Source organism: Falco naumanni, chromosome Z (genome assembly GCF_017639655.2).
Source record: "Falco naumanni isolate bFalNau1 chromosome Z, bFalNau1.pat, whole genome shotgun sequence".
NCBI lineage: Eukaryota > Metazoa > Chordata > Aves > Falconiformes > Falconidae > Falco > Falco naumanni.
Genome location: NC_054080.1, coordinates 4,996,317 through 5,014,841, shown reverse-complemented (window position 1 = coordinate 5,014,841; position 18,525 = coordinate 4,996,317).

Genomic DNA, 18,525 nt, shown 5'->3' with positions numbered 1-18,525 from the left:
TGAAGACAAGTGTACTTCCAGAAACAATTGCACTGGGATTTCAGCGAGCTGGCTGCCTGCAGCTGGGAAGTCTCACCCTGCATGCATCCAAGGCCAGCAGTGTCCCATCTCAGCAGGGCCTCTCCTGACTTCAGTCACTTCAGCTTCAAGCTCTTTATTAAACAGAGTTCACCAAGACGACCATATCTCATTCTCCCTTCAGCCAAAACAACATTAAAAAGTGAAGCAAAGAAAACCTGGGAGAAAGTGGGATACGTGACACCCATCCCTTTACCTGTTTCTGCAGATCTGCCATCAGAAGCGCTGACACCACCACTGTTGTGTCCTGGATACAGGCTGTGCACGCAGTCTGAGACGTTACCAAGCATCACTCAGACCACTTCGAGGCTGGCAGGCCTTTTCTGGTTGTCATTCTGGACTAAGTGTACCTGGCAGGATGGAAGGCCACATCTTAAAGCCACAAAAGATGGCAAGACAATGTTTTATTTTCATAAAACATTTGATTCTATTTTTTTTCCTTCCAGCATGACCACACTCAGGTGTACCAGTGCCCAGTACCAGAAATGCTATTCATTGTGAGCCATTTCCTAAAGGAAAAGTGCATGTGAGAATTCAGATTATTTTGCCTACTGCAGCTGCTGCTTGCAGTGTGAAAGGAGAGCTGCAGCCAACAACAAGGTAGTACGGAGAGTGGCACATCTGCTGCCCCCCGTCCAGCAGCACCAAGCCCATCTGCAGCACATGATACGTTTCCTAATTGTGGATAGCATATAATTAGGACAACTTAAACCTCATTTAATGAGTGCAGTAAGTTAAACCAAAGCACTTGGGTAGATTTTGTCGGTGTTGGAGCAGGAGGCTGCAGAGTGAGGTCACATCAGCTGGGAAAAGCAGAGTCCCTCCTCAGTAGACCACGGGGCTGGAACTACGGCTGGACTTCTGCATAGCCTGTTGCCTTCACCACCATAACCTTTGAGCTTTTTGCAGGGAAGGTAAATAATTTTGTGATTTGCCCCTCAACACAGACTCCAGGTGACAAGGAAAATGTACACCAGACAGACGTGTTAAAACCACAAATGATTGGTAAAGATGTCATCAATATTTTCATTACTTTGACCTTCTCATAGTCTACCTTGTAAATACTAGTAGCTCAGTAACTTAAATACTTGCATAAATTAAACACTTGCATTGTTCAGAGTGCATTATTTCAGCCCCAGTTTTACAAACCTTTTGAAGGAATGAAGGAAGGTGTTAACATTTCCAACCTAAAAGTATTTGTTTACAGCACAACGAAGAAGAAAGGAGGTGGAAAAGATTACACAGGGAATAAAGATCTCCCTATTTATTCATCACATACTTTCTAGGGCTTTTTGCTCTTTAAATTTGTTCTAATATTATCAGAATTGATTTCTAGTCTCTCTGATCCCAGAGGAAATGTCTTCAGTGAAGCTCTCGGTGGATGACTGTAATGAAGAATCATCTTGCAGAGCTGTTACTATGGTGCTCTTAAGTGTAGAGCTTCTAAAAAATTAACTGATAAGAAAATTCCAATGCACTATATTTAGAAGTATTTCATTTCCTAGCTTTTGACATAAAATAATTTAACAATTGAAAGTCTACATGGAAAATGTTTACTTTTTATTGCAACATGGTTATCTTTTAAAACATGTTTTTGTTGGCTTTTAAATAAACACCGGATTTAGCAAAAATCTTGCTTAGAAAATTCTACAAAAGTAAAACTGCAAGCAAGAATTATACAGTTAATTTCTCTGGGTTCTGTTTTGGTTTGGGTTTGGTGGGCCTTTTTGTCATTCCGAGAACCAAATCCCTTAGAACCTACTAGAAAATATTTATGTACAAAGAGCTCTACTTGAATGTTTACCTTTGCTTTATACTCTAGGAAGCCATTTTAACAGGGGTACTACTTTCTGACTCTCTTGGAAAAGGCCCAGGTCTATTTTTAGATGCCAGCGTCCTAAATTGTGTACTATATCACACAGGGCAATGCAAGCAAAAACGGAAAATTCAGCTTCCTATTATTTTTGAGTGTGAGCCAACACTGGCCCATTTCTGTAGGACAGCCCAGTTTAAAGCCCTCTACAGTCACTACTGAAACCATTATGAGGAATATGGGATTATTACAGGCACAACCGTATTTTACATATGTAGTTTATACCACCTGATGAAGAGTGAGTGCAAAATAACTGAAAATAACACCAAAGTGCACATACACATTTGCAGAAGTCTCTGTACTGTTACTACAAATCAGTTTACAGTAACACCTTCATTTGAATCACTCCTATTTAAAAAAAAAAAAAAAAAAAGAGAGAGAGAAAGAAAAAACATCCTTCTCCACACTGCTTATAACGAATTGCCTGCCAGCGCACAATAATTAATTTCCTGCAAACCCACTCAGCGGTGCTCTCCCCACTTCATGGCCAAAAGGGCTGAGAGATTCTTTGCCATAATGGGCTTCTTGTATCACTTATAAAAGAGGCAAAATGCTTGATGATGACACTTTTTTCAGCGTTGACCACCTTGCCCCTGTCTGCAACCACTTGAAACTCCACTCACAGCTCTGGCAATCGGATTCCACCCCACTGATGTTTCATAAATGGCTTGCACAGCATCACAGGCAGGGTCTCCATGCTGCACGAGGAAATTAGTGGGTATGCAGCTACTTATAACAATTAGACAGATAAAAGTAATCTGGAAAAAAAATCACACCATCCAAAAGGCACTCTTTGCATCTTCACATCCTTGCACCTTTGCATATTTGCAGTATGTCTGGCAATTATTTTACCTTCAGTGGTTTCACATCAGGAGGAGGGCTCATTGTAAACGATGACAAACTAATAGCAATAAGGTTTTGCACTCCTGCGAAGGATTTGTGTTCTCAAAATCATGTGGGAACAAAAGTTAACTGCACAACTTTGTAACATCCAAGTGAGCAAGCGCTAGCTCTGAGATGGGGATGTCCCATAAATAATTCCTGAAAGGCATCTTATTGTAATCTGTTAGGAGAATATTAGTTTTCTTATCTGCAAAGACCTAGAAAACAAGTAATAAAAAGTCCCATACAGATCAATTATCAATTGATTATATTACTACCATTAGTATTATAATCTTATTATGAATTATGAGTTATGTTTTCCCTTCACTAACTTTTCAAGAGGAGAACTTTAATGACGTTTGTAATCACGTAATTACCCTGCATGAGTAAAACTCACCGGCTCTGCCCACCGCCCGCCCAGCAAGCGATGCAGTGCTGGGGCGCAGGCTGCCTGCTGCCCAGCTGCGCGGGTCGCTGGGCCCTGCCTCAGCCGCGGCCTGCTCTCCGCATGGCTAAAGCACGGCTCGTGTGTTACAGAGCCTTTCGCACGCTTCAGAAACGTCGATGCTGTCTGCGTGACCACCCCACTATACAGACTGTGCTACAAAGGTCATACTGCATTTTCCGAGCTTGCTCCCCATTTCTGCTTGAAAGGCGGGGCCTGACTGACTAACCTGATCTCCTTCTACGACCTGACCCGCTCTGTGGGTGAGGGAAAGGCTGTGGGTGGTGTCTACCTGGATCTTGGCAAAGCCTTTGCCAGCGTCTCCCACAGCACCTCCTGGGGAACCCGGCTGCCCCGGGCCGGGCCGGGGGTGCCCTGCGCTGGGTGAGGGGCTGGGGGCGGCCGGGCCCAGGGGGCGGCGGTGGCTGGAGCCCCCTCCCGCTGGCGCCGGGCACAGGGGGTGTCCCCGGGGCTCCGTGCTGGGGCCGGCCCCGGGTAATGTCTGTACCGACGGGCTGGGCGAGGGGACCGAGCGCCCCCCGGTCAGTGTGCGGGTGGCACCGGGATGGGGGCGGTGCTGCCCTGCGGGGGGCAGGGGGCTCTGCGGGGGGGGCCGGGCAGGCCGGGCCCAGGGGCCGAGGCCACCGGTAGGAGGCCCGAGGAGGCCGAGTGCCGGGCCCCGCCCGCGGGTCACACCAGCCCCGGGCAGCGCTGCGGGCCTGGGCCGGGGGGCTGGGCAGGGCCGGGGGAAAAGGGCCCGGGGGGGCTGGGCAGCAGCCTGGGGGGGCTGGGCGTGAGCCCCCGGCGTGCCCAGGGGGCCGAGGCGGCCAGCAGCGCCCTGGCCGGTGTCAGCAGCAGCGTGGCCGGCAGGGCCGGGCAGTGCCCGTCCCCCTGCGCGGGGCACTGGTGCGGCCGCCCCTCGGGCCCGGGGCTCAGGGCTGGGCCCCTCGCTGCGGGAGGGACGCGGAGGGGCTGGAGCGTGTCCAGGGACGGGCAGGGGGCTGGGGCAGGGGCTGGGGCACCGGGCCTGGGGGGGCGGCTGGGGGGCTGGGGGGGGCAGCCTGGGCAGGAGGGGGCTCGGGGGGGACCTGGTCGCTCCCTACAGCTGCCTGGCAGGGGCTGCGGGCAGCGGGGGTCGGGCTCTGCTCCCAGAGAACAAGGGACAGGCCAGAGGAAACGGCCCCGAGCTGCACGGGGGGGGTTAGCTCGGGCAGTGGGGAAAACGTCTGCTCTGCAGGGGGGCTCAGGCACGGGAACAGGCTGCCCGGGGAGCTGCTGGAGTCACCGTCCCTGGGGGTCGTAAAAAAACTGTGTAGACACAGTGCTTATGGACATGGTTTAGTGGTGGACTTGGCAGTGCTGGGTTGATGGTTGGACTCGGTGATCTTAAGGGTCTTTTCCAACCTCAATGATTCTGTGATTCTATGATACTCACTAGCCTGAAATATTGGGCCCTTTGAAAGGACAGCTTTGACCAGCTGTATTTTTTCATGTCCAGTTTCTATTGCTTTACATAAAGACAAGACATCAAGGACAGTTATTTGAATGTGGAGAATATAGTGGAGTTATGCAGTGGGGATTATCATGAGGTTTCCAGGATAACACTCTTTTATACATGTATATACACGCACACGCACGCATGCATGCATATATATAAGCAAGCATGTACTTTTTTCTTTTCTATCACTTTTTATTATTTTATTTAAATCTTTCCTTGCAGTCAGTACCAGAGAAGAGAGAGAAGAGGCTGACACGGCTCCTTCCAGTTTTTGCTCAAGATTTTAAATGTTCTTACACTACAAATAATCCAATTTACACAAAACTGCTTGTAGTATATATCATTAAGAGTGTAAGCTTTTTAAAGGCTGGAGCCCTAGAGGTACGGCAGGGGGTGGAGAGTCGAGAGTGCTGAAATCTACTGCCGATTTCCTCACTGAATTCCTGAGTAAAGAGCAGTTATGTCATTTCACCTGTTTCCCTGTTATTTCACAGGGATGTTGTAAAAATTGAAGTTTTAATTTTGGACACTCAGGAGAAAGGGAGGGGTTATGTGTTTGCCAAGTGATTTTATGGTTGTAACTTGCAAGAAGCCTGAAAAGCCAAATCCTTAACAAGGATTTTTCCTTGGTTATTTTTCCACATTGTTTAATTATTGCGGGGAGAACTGATGTGTGTATACCAGTGGGTTTCAAAACTAATGCTTTGAGACAGTGCTTTTGCAAGGGGGAGGACAAGAAAAATGGCATATGCTTATAAAAAAGATGAACCAAAATTTTTAGGCCAAGTTATGTCTTCATTAAATGTAACTTTTGTTGCTGTAGTCATAAAGTATTGTGTGTATTCTGCCCCATACACATTGTCATTCATTCTTCTGCTAGCCATGGGAGAACTGCGGCACTGAAAGCAAATGCTCAGCTCATAATATCCATTTTTATGAAGAGGGTTTTTTTATTTATTGACCAAATAATGCTCACCCCTGCCCTATGACAAGCCTGAAAGTGCTTACTGGAAAGCTGAAGATGGTTTTCTCTTGCTGGTTTTTCTCCTGCCATTTTTGGATTAAAAGGCCTGTTTTCAGTGGCTGAGCAAGAGCCATTTTCTCCTCTTTTTTTGTGCACCTCATTTTGCCCACTTCATTAGCCCCCAAGGTCAACACCAGATCTGCATCTACGCGTGGGCAATGATGTATCCCATCAGATCTGCCAAGGGAGCACAGTCATCCAAGATTCAAAATCTACCTTTCCTCAGCAGCCTGTTGTTTTTATGTTAAGTCTGAAGACTATGCATGATCCTGATGGTTTTTGATCAAGCACCATTGTATAAACACAGATGCATACACTCTGCTTCACAGGGCCAGCTGCTTTGTCAGCAGCATGCGCAACTCCCATCACATCCAGAGGGAGAATAGACTCCCGAGTGTGTAAGTTCATTGTCTGCTTCCTCCTCTTTGAAATATTACATTTTTAGAACCTTGGTTTTAAACATGCTCTACAAATCTGACAGCGAGCATTACTGAAGTCCCAACTCTAAATAAATAGTTTAAAATAAAAGTTGTATAAATACCCATCTGTGCCAACAATACAGTTTGAAAGGGAGCGCTGTAAACACAAAGTAAATTAAATGGGATCCACTTTTGTGGGGTGGATGGCTACTTAAACCAGTTATTATAGAGAAGATTTTGTTGTGTGGTGCGACAGCACGTACCCATGTGGCTAACCGAGAGCTGGTTGAAGAAACAAACCCCACCCATACCTAGGAGCAGTGCCACGACCAGACCACAATTCCTGCGAGGCATAAATTTAATTTGCTGAAAATGAAGCACAGGCACTGTCGCAGCTCATTAGCCAGCAACAGACATATTGCAAGAGAAGAAAGTGGAATTTGTTGGATGGTCCAACTTCTACATGTGCTGTGAATAAAACAGACTATTGTTTTTTGATAAAAGAGTATTGTTTTGAATGTGCCGGGTAACTAAGTAAAGCCAGCAGAATTTTTTGGCCAAATATAGTCTCTTGCTCCCTGCTAAAAATCCTAGCTTTTAAATTAGGAGCTGAAGTCATTGAAAAAAAAGTTTACATTCCTGCAGCCGGCTGCAGCAAAGCCAAACAAATGTTTGGCTTAATATTCATCTCTTTCATGAATCTTTCTTAAACATCTAAGTCAGAAAATACCATTTCTATTATTTAGTAATTTGATGCTTAAAGCATTGGGTTTCTTCCCTTCTTTTTCCTCCCTCTTTTTTTTTTTTTTTTTTTTTTTTTCAAATTGTTCAGAAAAGACCCATTAGGATCACTGCTGTGGTATTAGGCTATGTGAAGCATTTCATAACTTAAAGAAATCATGGTTTCACCTTCTGGCACAAGCTCTAGTTGTAGGTCACAGTTACCAGCAGTATGTTTTTTGTTGTGTTTTTTTGTTTTTTTTGGTTGGTTTGGGTTTTGGTTTGTTGTTTTGTTTGGGTTGTTTTGTTTTGTTTTTTTTTTTTGGGGGGGGGTGTTGGGTTTTTTTGCTGGTTTGTTTTTTTTTTTTTGTCATATCCCAAACCACTGGAAAAGCGGAAGAGAAGGTGGTGTTTTTCACAGTAGCTAGCTGCAGTTGCGATACGGGTCTAAAAAACTATCAGGGCTTAGGAAACTTGACTGTAAAAAAACAGCAAGAACTGCTACATTTCTTCAGGGCAATGCTGGGTGAACGACACGCCATAGAATTAATAAAATGAGTAACTGCTGGAAGTCTGGATTGTCTTCCACATCCTCTGATATATCTGGTGCTCGCTGCTTTTAGCCACTCCGGCAGGCCAACAAGGCTTTTTTGGTTCCAGGATCTGGGTCTGAACCAGCCATCCCCATTCCTGCCCCAGCAGCAGTGCCAGGACTGAGGCGAAGGGATGCAGCCTGTGCCACGTGCCTCCAGGAGACATTGGGAGCATTTGGCCCCATGAGATGTTTGGCCCCTAGCCTGGAGCTGCCACGACTGCTGTCCCTTGCTTCTCCCTTCTTCCCACCCATGCGTCAAGGAAAGCAATCTCCCTAACAAGGTAGTTTTTGGGGACACTTCTATCCAAGCACATAAAAATCAATTTCTCTAGTCACTATCTCATCTGTTTTCGCTATTCACTATTTCACATCTCTCTCCTTAATAGCTCTTTCTCCTGCCAGTGTTTTCTCCAGAAATAAGCTGTGCTGGGATATTCAGGGTCAACCCAAAGGTTACCAGCACAAGCATGAAGGCAAAACCATGACCACAGTGGGGTCCACCTGCTGGGGTGCTGAGCACTGCTCCCCTAAACTGCCAGAAGTATGACTGCCACATGGAGGAAGATTAGGTAAACCTAACTGCCTTGTCTCCTTGTCAGACTTCTTGGAAGCTGTATTAAGACAGTATTAAACGCCAGCATGTTGGTCCCCCCTGATACAATGGAGTACAGAGCTTGGATTTGATCCATGTCTGCGCTTTGCCTCTTTCTGAACCATACCGGTACGGCTTGGTTTTAGGGTAGGGAGTATCTCAGAGCTCCTTCCCCACCCAGAGATGGTGGGTGTACATGACCTGGTCTGCTGGAAGGGTCCAGTTTAGTAGAGCACACAGGGATTGTCCTGGAGGATTAACTGAGCCATGGCAGCAGGCTGACTTGCTCTCTAAGAATTAACAGGCAGGCACCATCAGAGCAGAAATGCCTTTTTCAAGCTTTTCCTGGCTTTTTCTGCACAGTGATGTGGCCACAAACACACCATACCTCAAAAGGGTGGGCTGAGAGCAAGGCCCCTCGGACCCCATCTCACCAACCTTTGCCCTCTGCAAGAGAGGATAACTTGTCTTCTCATGCCCATGGATTAATTTGTCCAGGTTATTGGTTAAGATGCACAAGTATTACGGACTTTTGCAGTGCTCATTATCATGTTAATAACACAGAGTTTCTTTCAATTTTTATTTTTACCACATATTTGCTAGAAGGCGCCTTAGCTAGATGTGCATTGTAAGGAGGAAAACCTACTTCAGCAGGGAAACCTACTACTTGAAGAGCATAAAGTTGGGATATCATCTTATTTACATGAATTTCCAAAAAGTGTACATTTGACTTCTTCCTTTCCTTTCTTTCCTTCCAGTTCACTTCCCTTTTCAAGATACAGGAAGTACAAAACTATATATCTGAAAAAATTGTTTAAAATGCCCACATTGTAAGCTTATGTCTTCTAAGGCATATTTCATCCCAGATTTGGCATGTGTGTTATGAAGCCTCCCTTGCCTCACGTGCTTGATGGCCAGCTTCGAGGTCTTGAACCTCTCAGGTTTCGAAGATGTCTCTCAACATATTAAAGTTTAGGTGGTTTTAATGGAATTGCCTTAAGATATGAAGACAAGCACCTGCATAAAACATTTCAAAATTTCAAATTTTTAAGACACCACATAAGAGTTACCACACACACTGAGTAACTTAATTTTATTCTGCTGTAGGTAATACAGTGGGTTTGTTGGGGTTTTTTTGCCTGCTTCACTTCATCTGTAGAAGATAGGATACATTTTAACGCTTGATATTTCCCTCTTTTCAATGCTTGAATGACACAAGTAGTTGCTAATCACAACTTTGGCTGTCAACTACATTGAGGATAAAAAAATTTCCTTCCAATCACTAATGAAAGAAAACAAAATGCTTAATTTGTTGAATTATTTTAACTGAGTTAATATAATAATAAGCCTATCCTAATCAGTATTGCCAGCACTTTATCACCAGTCACAGGATTTGGTGGTTTCCATAAAATCCTCGCTTTTTCTCAGGCAATTAGAACCAGTATGTTTAAGTTTCAAGCCCTTACAACTATTGAAAAAATCATGAGTCCTAACAAGTGAAAAACCAGAAGACAAATGAAAAAATGATGAATGGATGGAACGAAACACTGACATTTCTGGCTTTGGCTTGCACGTGACAGGGTTTCTCTCTTTTTTGTTTGGTCGTTGTTGTGGTTTTTTATTCTGCAGCCAACCTCACATTTGAGGATCTGGTTCACAATTTCTGAAAAACTGGGGATCACAGTGCTGCTGACTTAGTAAAATTTCACTGAGTTCCAATCTCCTTTTCTTAATTTTATTGTATTTTATTGTATTTTCCCCTTTTTTTTTTCTCCTCTACCCCACTGCCTGACCTATTTCCAGGACCAGCACTGGAGCTTCCCCGCTATTCCTGGAATGTCTGACCAAAGCCCTAATGAAAGGCACCAACATCTTAAAGGCTCAAGTCTTCTCAGATTACAAGTAACATCGGGGTAACACCAAATGCTGGCTGTGCCACCCACGGCCACTGTCATCCATGTCAAACTTTCACTGGCAACAGCTGATCTCTGACAAACAATGGAAAATTTGGAGGATTTTAAAAAAAAAGTAAATTAAAAAATCCACCACACTTCTAAAAAGAGCAAACAAATTGATAGTGACATGGATCACTCAAGTTGACTTAATACTTTGCCCTAGTTCTTCAGCATGGATGACTTTATGGCTGCTGTTATCCCAGCATAACTATTGCTGATCATGCTGCTGTGCACTTTAAGAAAAGTAGGACTTGAGAAGGAAGTGTGGTGGAAATTTCCAAAATATAGACGGTCTGTTTGGATAAAGACAGGCTTTTTATACTTAATTGCTAGGCCTGGGAAGCTTGGCTACCCTGACCACTGGCTCTGTCTGGGTACACTCAGATGGATTCACACCGGTGGGATCCCCCGTGAATAGAGGCGTTCCCTTCCCCTAGCATCACTTGCCTCTTTCTTCTTGCTGTACGAGGCAGGCTATTGAAATGGAAAAAGATTTCCATCATCTTTGTTGCTAACACTTCTGGTTTTCCTAGTTCTGGGTGAGGAATGATTCTTCTGTCTTTTGAAGCAGCCAGGGCAAAAAAGAATCAGCAGAATCAACACATCTCCCATCACTTAAAAAATGAGCTATATTAAATATTTAGGTACTCTTCAAGTGTTGTCTGAAAAAATAATTTCTGTGGCATAAACAAGGCTTGTCTTAAAGGTTCTGCGGAGAGAAAGAACCTTCATCCATCAGCAATTAGATACAGCAGTAGACAGACTCCTGAAGGTTGTGGCATACATGCATGTAAAGAAGGTTTCCAAACTGTATTAAAATTAATCATGTATTTTCAAATGTACTTGAGCTTTTTCATGAAGGCACCAGAGCAGGTAACACAGTTGCAAGGTTTCAATGTGTAACAGCTCTGGGTGACCTAAAAGTAAACTGTCAGATTCTATTTTTAGCAACGGTGATATAAATCTGAAGAAACCTCACTAACTTCAGAGTACTTGCTTTGTATTTACATGCAAACTAAAGATGTCAAATCAGCCTCTGTTTTATTGCTGCACACTACTAAATGCAAATCTCTGATTCCGCAAACAAAAGCTGTACTAATGCACACGACTGGAAACGTCCACATTAATTCTGCCACCAAGTGAGAGTTAATATTCTCAGGTAGAAGAAGGCTGTGAGTGTTTTTTACTACCGGTCTGTTTTAATACCAGCTTGTGGACTGGGACAGCTGAAACAGCAATCGCTCAGAATGTTTTTTAAGCCACCATTTTTTGGTTACCTCACTAATGACCATGTCAGAATATTTTCTTCAGCAAATTAGAAACTGACTTTTTCCTTATGTACTTTTCAAGTATTCCAGAGATTCATTCACAATGCCGAGCTGCAGTAAAATGTAGCATAACGTAAATCACTCTCTGATACTGCTTTTCCTTTCTCTTCCTGGATAGAGTTATAAATGCAATGGAAAATAAATGATTTTGAATGGTATCAGTGGAGAAATTCGTATCACAGATGGAGTTTAAAAGTCAGATCCTCTTGCTAATAGCTAAATAATGTATTTACTAAGTTGGATTTTGGCTACACAAGTTTGAATGTTTGAACATTTTTTATTTTAATAAGGAGAGTGTTTTAATGTGCTGAAACCAGGGATAAGGTAACATTATACTCTTGGCACATTTAATAATATGTACTAATGCAGCCCTTATTTCCAACCCCTCTTCCCTCTCTAGCATTAATGCTGCAAATTGATGTATTTTTCTGAACAGCAAACCCAAGCAGAAATGTGGTCATGGGAAACTGGAACAAATGACCACTTGCTCTGGAAAGCAGCACACTGCGAATTTCAAGTCCTTCATGTTTACATAGTGGCTTGACTCTCAGCAACAGGTCATAGCCGCAGAAACAAGAGCTGCCTGAAATATCATGTAGGGCCTGTAAACCCAGGAATGCGCTGTGTGCTGCCAGCAGTGCCCTACAGGGTCTCAAGCAAGCCCATCTTCCCCAGACCTGGGAGGACTGCAGACGCTTCTGACCAGACTTGCTGGGCTAAGGTGACTTAAGACAGAAGCCGGCTCATTAAGCTAACAGTGGAGCTTGTCTTCAAGTCTTTCAGCTGCTAAATATTGTAGTCGCTGTGAGACAACGATGTTGCTTACAACAGAGAGCCCATGAACAGTGTTTCCTGTGTCAAAATTACTTAAAAATTGATGCATTTTGTTTTGAAGTCTTCTTCGGAAAGTAAAATTAAAAAAAAAAAAAAAAAAGCCAAAAAAAAAAAAAACAACCCAAACTTCAACTAAGTTGGTCCTTAAATAACACAAGATGCCAGTCTGTGTTTCCTCTCCAAATGGAAAAACAAAAATCCACCAAGTTTTATTCGCGTTATAGTATGCATTACTGATTCAAAGACAGCAGACTCTTCTCGGTAGCTTACACCACGGGAATGAGTGTTTTGAGGGGGATGTTACATGGAGTCCTTGAATTAAAACTCCCCTTTTCCAGTCTTCCCAGGTACATTTCTTTCCTGTTTAGAAAGCGAAGGGATGACGGGCAATTCAATACTGTCATGAAGAGCCATTCCCTTGTGCTAAGCGGGCCACCACCGCGGCATCGCCACAGGGCTGGTTTACCTGCAGATTTAGTCGGCCAGCTCGTGCATCCCTATGGCTGATCCCCAAAAGCCCCACCAGAAACCTTGTCAATGGCTTCAAAACCGGGTCCTGGCTGATTTGCAAAGCATCTTTTCTAGTTTCACGGTTCCTCCTAGGCATGTCAGTAGATTCATTTTACTTCGGAGAGATGTTTCTACCTTCTCAACTCACACATAGCTCTGACTTGTTATGGTTAGCTATCAATTGGCATTTCCAAAAGCACCCATCTCCACCCACCCACAAAGTAGTCCAGGATAGCAGGGTACCTATTACACCAGCCAAACCAGTCAATCTGTTCAAGGGTGTGAAATTCTGAGCTGGCACTGACTAGTAGCAAAGAATTATTCAGAAGCACCACAGTGTACACATTTTAAAATACATTTAACTTCTCAGTTCTTAGACTGCCTGTAAACTTTTTGAGTTGCAGAGGCTACACTGGGATGTAATTAAATAACAAGGCTGCTGTCTATAATTATAATGACTCTTTTAAAGGTTTTCGTTTAAAAGCGTAAATGTGGTGGCCTTAAAACAACCAGCAATAGTGTGCATGGCTTAATTTCAAATTTCTGTACTTACATGAGCAGAGATCAGGAGAAACAAGGACTCTTGCCACTCTTTCTGTGCCAGATGAAGAGTGTCCAATCTCATTTCCACAATAAAATCAAAAAGGCACATTAAATTGTTTTTCATACTTGGGATTGCAAGAACAAACTAAATGCCAGGGGCCAGTCCTGGACATGCCTATCTTCTTTGGTAATGTAATTAAAGGAAGCAGTCCTCCTGAGCCATTGGAACTACTTTTGCTGATGCATGTGTTTGAAGAACTGGGCCTTTAGGGTTTAGTTCTTGGCTCTCCAAACTGTGCCTGCCTGATCCTTTCAAAAAAAAGGTTTTTAAAAGTACTTCCAAATGTTGATGCCACCCCAGTTTTCTATAAAACAGCTGATTATCTTAAATGAAAATAAATAGCATTGCCATGAAAAAAAATGCAGGTTTTACTGTTGCTACAGAATCCTTTTTTTCCCCATAGAGTGCTACCTACCACTGTTTGAGAGATACTTTTCAGATTTAACAGACAGGCTAAATTGCATTCTCATTAACAAAATGCATTAGGCTACAGACTAATAAAAACACCTTACTTTGGGCCAGCAAAGCTTCCATTAAAACTAAAGGGTATTTGTGTTGCAGAGCCGTAAAATAAGCTCTTTGCACAGTATTCTTTCAAACCACAGTCTAGTGAAATGCATGGATATACTTCCACTGGCTTTAGTGACTTTTACATAAGGCACTAAGACAGTGTGCGCATTACACCTTCTTAATGAAGATTCACAGGGGAAGAGAAAAAACCACACTAGATTTATTATAAATGGAGATGTTCTGAAAGGTTTTTTACCTACACTGAAAAATTAGTGAGTGGAAAGTAGATTCAGCATGACATATAATTCTTTCTTACCCAGATCAGCAGTGTTAAGTCTGATTCTCCATAGTTTTGTTGAAGTCGCCTGAAGATTTGAAATCTTAAGTGAGGGCAGAAGGTCCTGAATTGCCAACAAAGACAAATTTGTAGCATGCCATTTTTAACAAAGGGAAAAGTCATTATCAAACCTTTCAGACAATTGAAATAAAAAATCATTTCCATTTCAATTAGTAGCATTCCCATTCTTTGTAAGGCAAGTCTTTGAAGGCAGATAATGATGTTTCCCTACCAAAACTGGGTGCACTGGGACCCACCACTCCACATCAAGCTCCATGTATGGGTAATGAAGATGGAATGTAAGAGCAGCATTCAGGACAAAGCACATCATCAGTGCACACTCTGATCCCTGGCTGCAAAATGAATGCAACAGCGTGAGAAGGTAGATAGGGTTTGAAGCCTCAGAAAATGACTGTCCCAACTTGCCACACTTGGGAGAAAAAAGGGGAGATAAAAAAATATATAATACTCCATTCTGAAGTCACAGGCAGATGATTAAAGATTAGTTTTCCACCATAATCCTTCCAGTACTTAGTACCCACTCATCTGTTAACTTATAAAAGCACTCTCTGTTGCTGTCACTTCAGGCATCTGTAGGGCACTTTGCTGTTTGCTGCTGAAGAACGATTCACATAGATCAGGAACGTACCAAATAACTTTGCATGAAAGGCAAAACACATGCTCTGTGGTATTGACCCCCGCCAGCTCTGTTGCTCACAGAGTGGGCCAGTATCAGCTGTAGCGATGAGCCAAGAGATTCAGTGAAGGTCAAGAGACTCAGTACTGCATTTTACTTAGTCTTCCATCAGCTGGAAGTCAGCTAAATTACTTGTCTCTGGTCCTAAAATGGTCTGAATTCTGGCTTGGATGTATTTCTCTGAAACCATGCACTGGAGCCAAAACAGTGTCATTGAAATTATCCTCTGCACCATCGTTATTAGTAACATTCCTGGGGCTGAAGTGTTTTTTCCTAACAAAGCTGATACAGCAGGGCATAAGTGGATAGATTGTCTGAAAAGCAGCCAGAGGCGATGGGGTGGTGGCTGGGCTTGCAAGACACACAGCAACCTTTTTGCCACGGCCAGCCCCCCAGTCAGAGGGGAATCGCAGCATCCATGCCATCACTGTTCAGGGATCAGCTGTGCCAAAGAGGGACGGCTGGGCAGGAGCAAGTGGCTACCTCTCCTCCCTTCACGTCAGCCAGCAAAACGGGGTGTGTGCACACTTCTTTCCCTAAAAGTCATGTCATCCCCCCCACCATTAAACAGGTGGACTTGGAAGTCCCAGTGTGGAGCCTGGAGCTGCCACGGCTCTGAACACCAGCATCACAGGGCATAACTGGGCGGCACCCTGTGCTCCGCAGCTTGGACCCCCAAACCCTCCTCCAAGCTTCCCTGCAGGGAATCTGTGCCCCACAGACCTTCCCTCGCAGTCCAAAGCACAGATGTGCTTTTACCAGCCTCCCAGGAGGTGTGTTGCAGATTAAAGCACCGCCAGCTTCAGCTCCAGCACTGTCTCTGATCATAGCCAAGGGGTGCTGTCTTTTTCCGAGCACTGTCAAGACATTCAGAGGACTTGGCACCAGCAAAGCCTGCCCATCGTACCAGACTGTGTAATAGGTCTAGAATCTCTTCCTGAATCTGGAGAGCAGGATGCAAAAATGAAGGTACTTGAGGAAGAAGGCTTCTGAAGATGTTCTTGTGAATAAGCTTCCATTTCAAGTACAATTAGATTTCTGAGGCACCCGAGAGCCAATTAATTATACAACTACCTAAATAACAAGAGATAAAACAAATATTCCAAACACACACACACAAACCTCATGTTTTCTCTGCAAAACTTCTGGGTTTTTTAATATGCGGTTACTAATTCATGTATTTTTTGCTTGATCACAGCCACAGTTCTTCAGACGGAGGGCAGATACATTCTTCAAGGACTGAGATAGGTCTTTCCATAGTAAAAAATTTTCAGATACGGACACAACTGTGTTATTTCAAGATTTAAATGAATCAACCAAGAGAAAGAAAATCTTGAAACTTTGCCTAAAATTTGATACTTTCAAGCTTCTAAAGAATTTCGGAAAACAAGTCTTAACATCCAGCCTTCTTTTAAAAATATAAAGGGACTTCTTAACAATTACCTTGTTGTTTTCACTACCAGCACATAAATACAAACTCACGCTATTATTGAAGAGGGTTTTCTTATACCGTGCCAAACAATCTGCTCCTTCGTCCTGAAAGCCTACTCTATTTTCCCTGATCACTTCGGGAAAGATGAGGAGTCCAGCGTTCTCAAAATCCGTACAGTAGTAAATCGATATATGACATGTCTGCAAGACATTGATTTAGTGGTCACATAATTCAATCAGTTCTGACACTTAATCCAAGTCTAGTTCATCAGTGTTTTAAATATTCCTTGAAGATGTACAAAACTTTTCCTCAGTGTGCAAAAGAATATCCTCAGATACTTTTTTTTTTTTTTCCATACCGGACAACCCAATTAGCAGCTGCTAAGTCTGAAAAATTCCACTTTTCCCAATCATTTTTAAAATAATCATTATTAAGTCTGTATTGTTCAAATAGATATGTATAGGGGGTTCTGGTCCACAGGAGGTGCTTTTCTGGCCTCATTTTTCTTGGGTGGATTCCACTGAGTGGAAATAGTATTTTCTGGAATTAGATTTACAAACATGTCTTGATTAAATCGTGTAGTTATATCTGATAGACAGCCCATATCTGATAAAAGGTCAGAGACTGGTTGTCCTAGACATTTGTAATTGGTAAGACAGTCATACTGCAGAAACTTAGCTTGTCTTTAATCCTGCATTAGCTGTGTGTCTGTGCGCATTTGTGTGCAGGGCAGGAAGAGGAGGCACACAGTCGGTTGACTAAATTATTTACTGTGTGTGCATTGCGCAGTCTGTGTGAAGAAAATCCTAAAATGTCGTTCAAAATATGCCATGCATTTTCTATACTTACGGTTAAGCCTTAAAGAGCAGCAACGATGGGAAAGTGTACTGGCTGTAGAAATGGATGTTAGGCTTAGTTACAGAAGTCCTAAAGTGCTCAAGCATCGCAAAGAGGGGCCATGGAGGGCATCTACATGGCACACCCGTGTAGACACACTCAGCAGTGGCATGTTACTTCTAAACGTCAGGAACTTCTCAGCTCCTAAAGGCTGAGGATGGAGAATGACCTGAGGCTGGTCACTTCATGGGTGGCCCATCCCTGGAAGTGTTCAAGGCCAGGCTGGATGGGCCTTTGAGCAACCCAGCCTAGTGAAAGTTGTCCCTGCCCATGGCAGGCTGGAGGGTTGGACTAGATGATCTTCAGGGGTACCCTCCAACCCAAAAAATTCTATAATTCTATGAATTGACAGCAAGAAGTAATCCTGGTTGGTGCTTGAATCCTTCTCATCTGGTTCCTGCCTGGTAGTATGTTGCATGCTTCAAGACACAAAGCAAGACACCTAGATTTGCACGACTGTCATAGGGTAGGGTTCACCAATTCTAAACAGGAGTTGTGACGAGATGTCTGTCTCCTGCCACCAACTACAAAAGGGACTTAAACGACAAGCTTAGGCTCAAAACTCTGTCTGGTGAGAACAATCTCACCCATTGGGCTCAAAATGCCAGCTGTGGTCTGGCTCCTTTTCCACTGTCCCTGTGGCTTCTGCCAGAAGAAATGAAATGTAGAGGTGGAACACCTAAGCAAGCCTTGTGCAGGCATCTCTAATGACCTCCCCTCCTTCCTTCTGTATTGCAGGGGGTGGGTTCATCCAGAACATATTAAGAGATTTGTCTCGAAGCTGGGGAAACCTCATGCAGTGTACAGAAAGCAGAAAATCAAAGGGAATTTTGGCTCTTTCAGGTATCGGGTGTGGACAGAAATTCTTGAATATTTTGTCTTTTGGGTTTTTTTGGGTATGGCCAGAAAGCAAGTATTTCGTTTTCCATTTCTCCATTTCTGAGTGCTATCAATGTTATGTCTGCTAGCCACTTGGCCTTGAGAAAGTTAAAAGCCTGTGATAATACTGAAATTGAAGACAAAAAAAAATGTAGGCTGACTGTGGTGGGGCAGAGATCTGGAGGGGAGCTGTGTCTGGACAAGGCTGCTTACAGGGTCAAGGCCTGATTTTTCATAATCTACATTCATATCTACAGTTGTTGTGTGTCAATCTTCAGTCCTTATCTTCCCAGTGGTATCTAGGCACAGTGTTTTGAGTGAGAAAAAAATGAGGTTATGAGCCAAAGCTTACTCATATCACTGGAAAGCGAACAGTGACACAGGTGGGCTTCATGTCACGTCAGTTGAAGCACTTT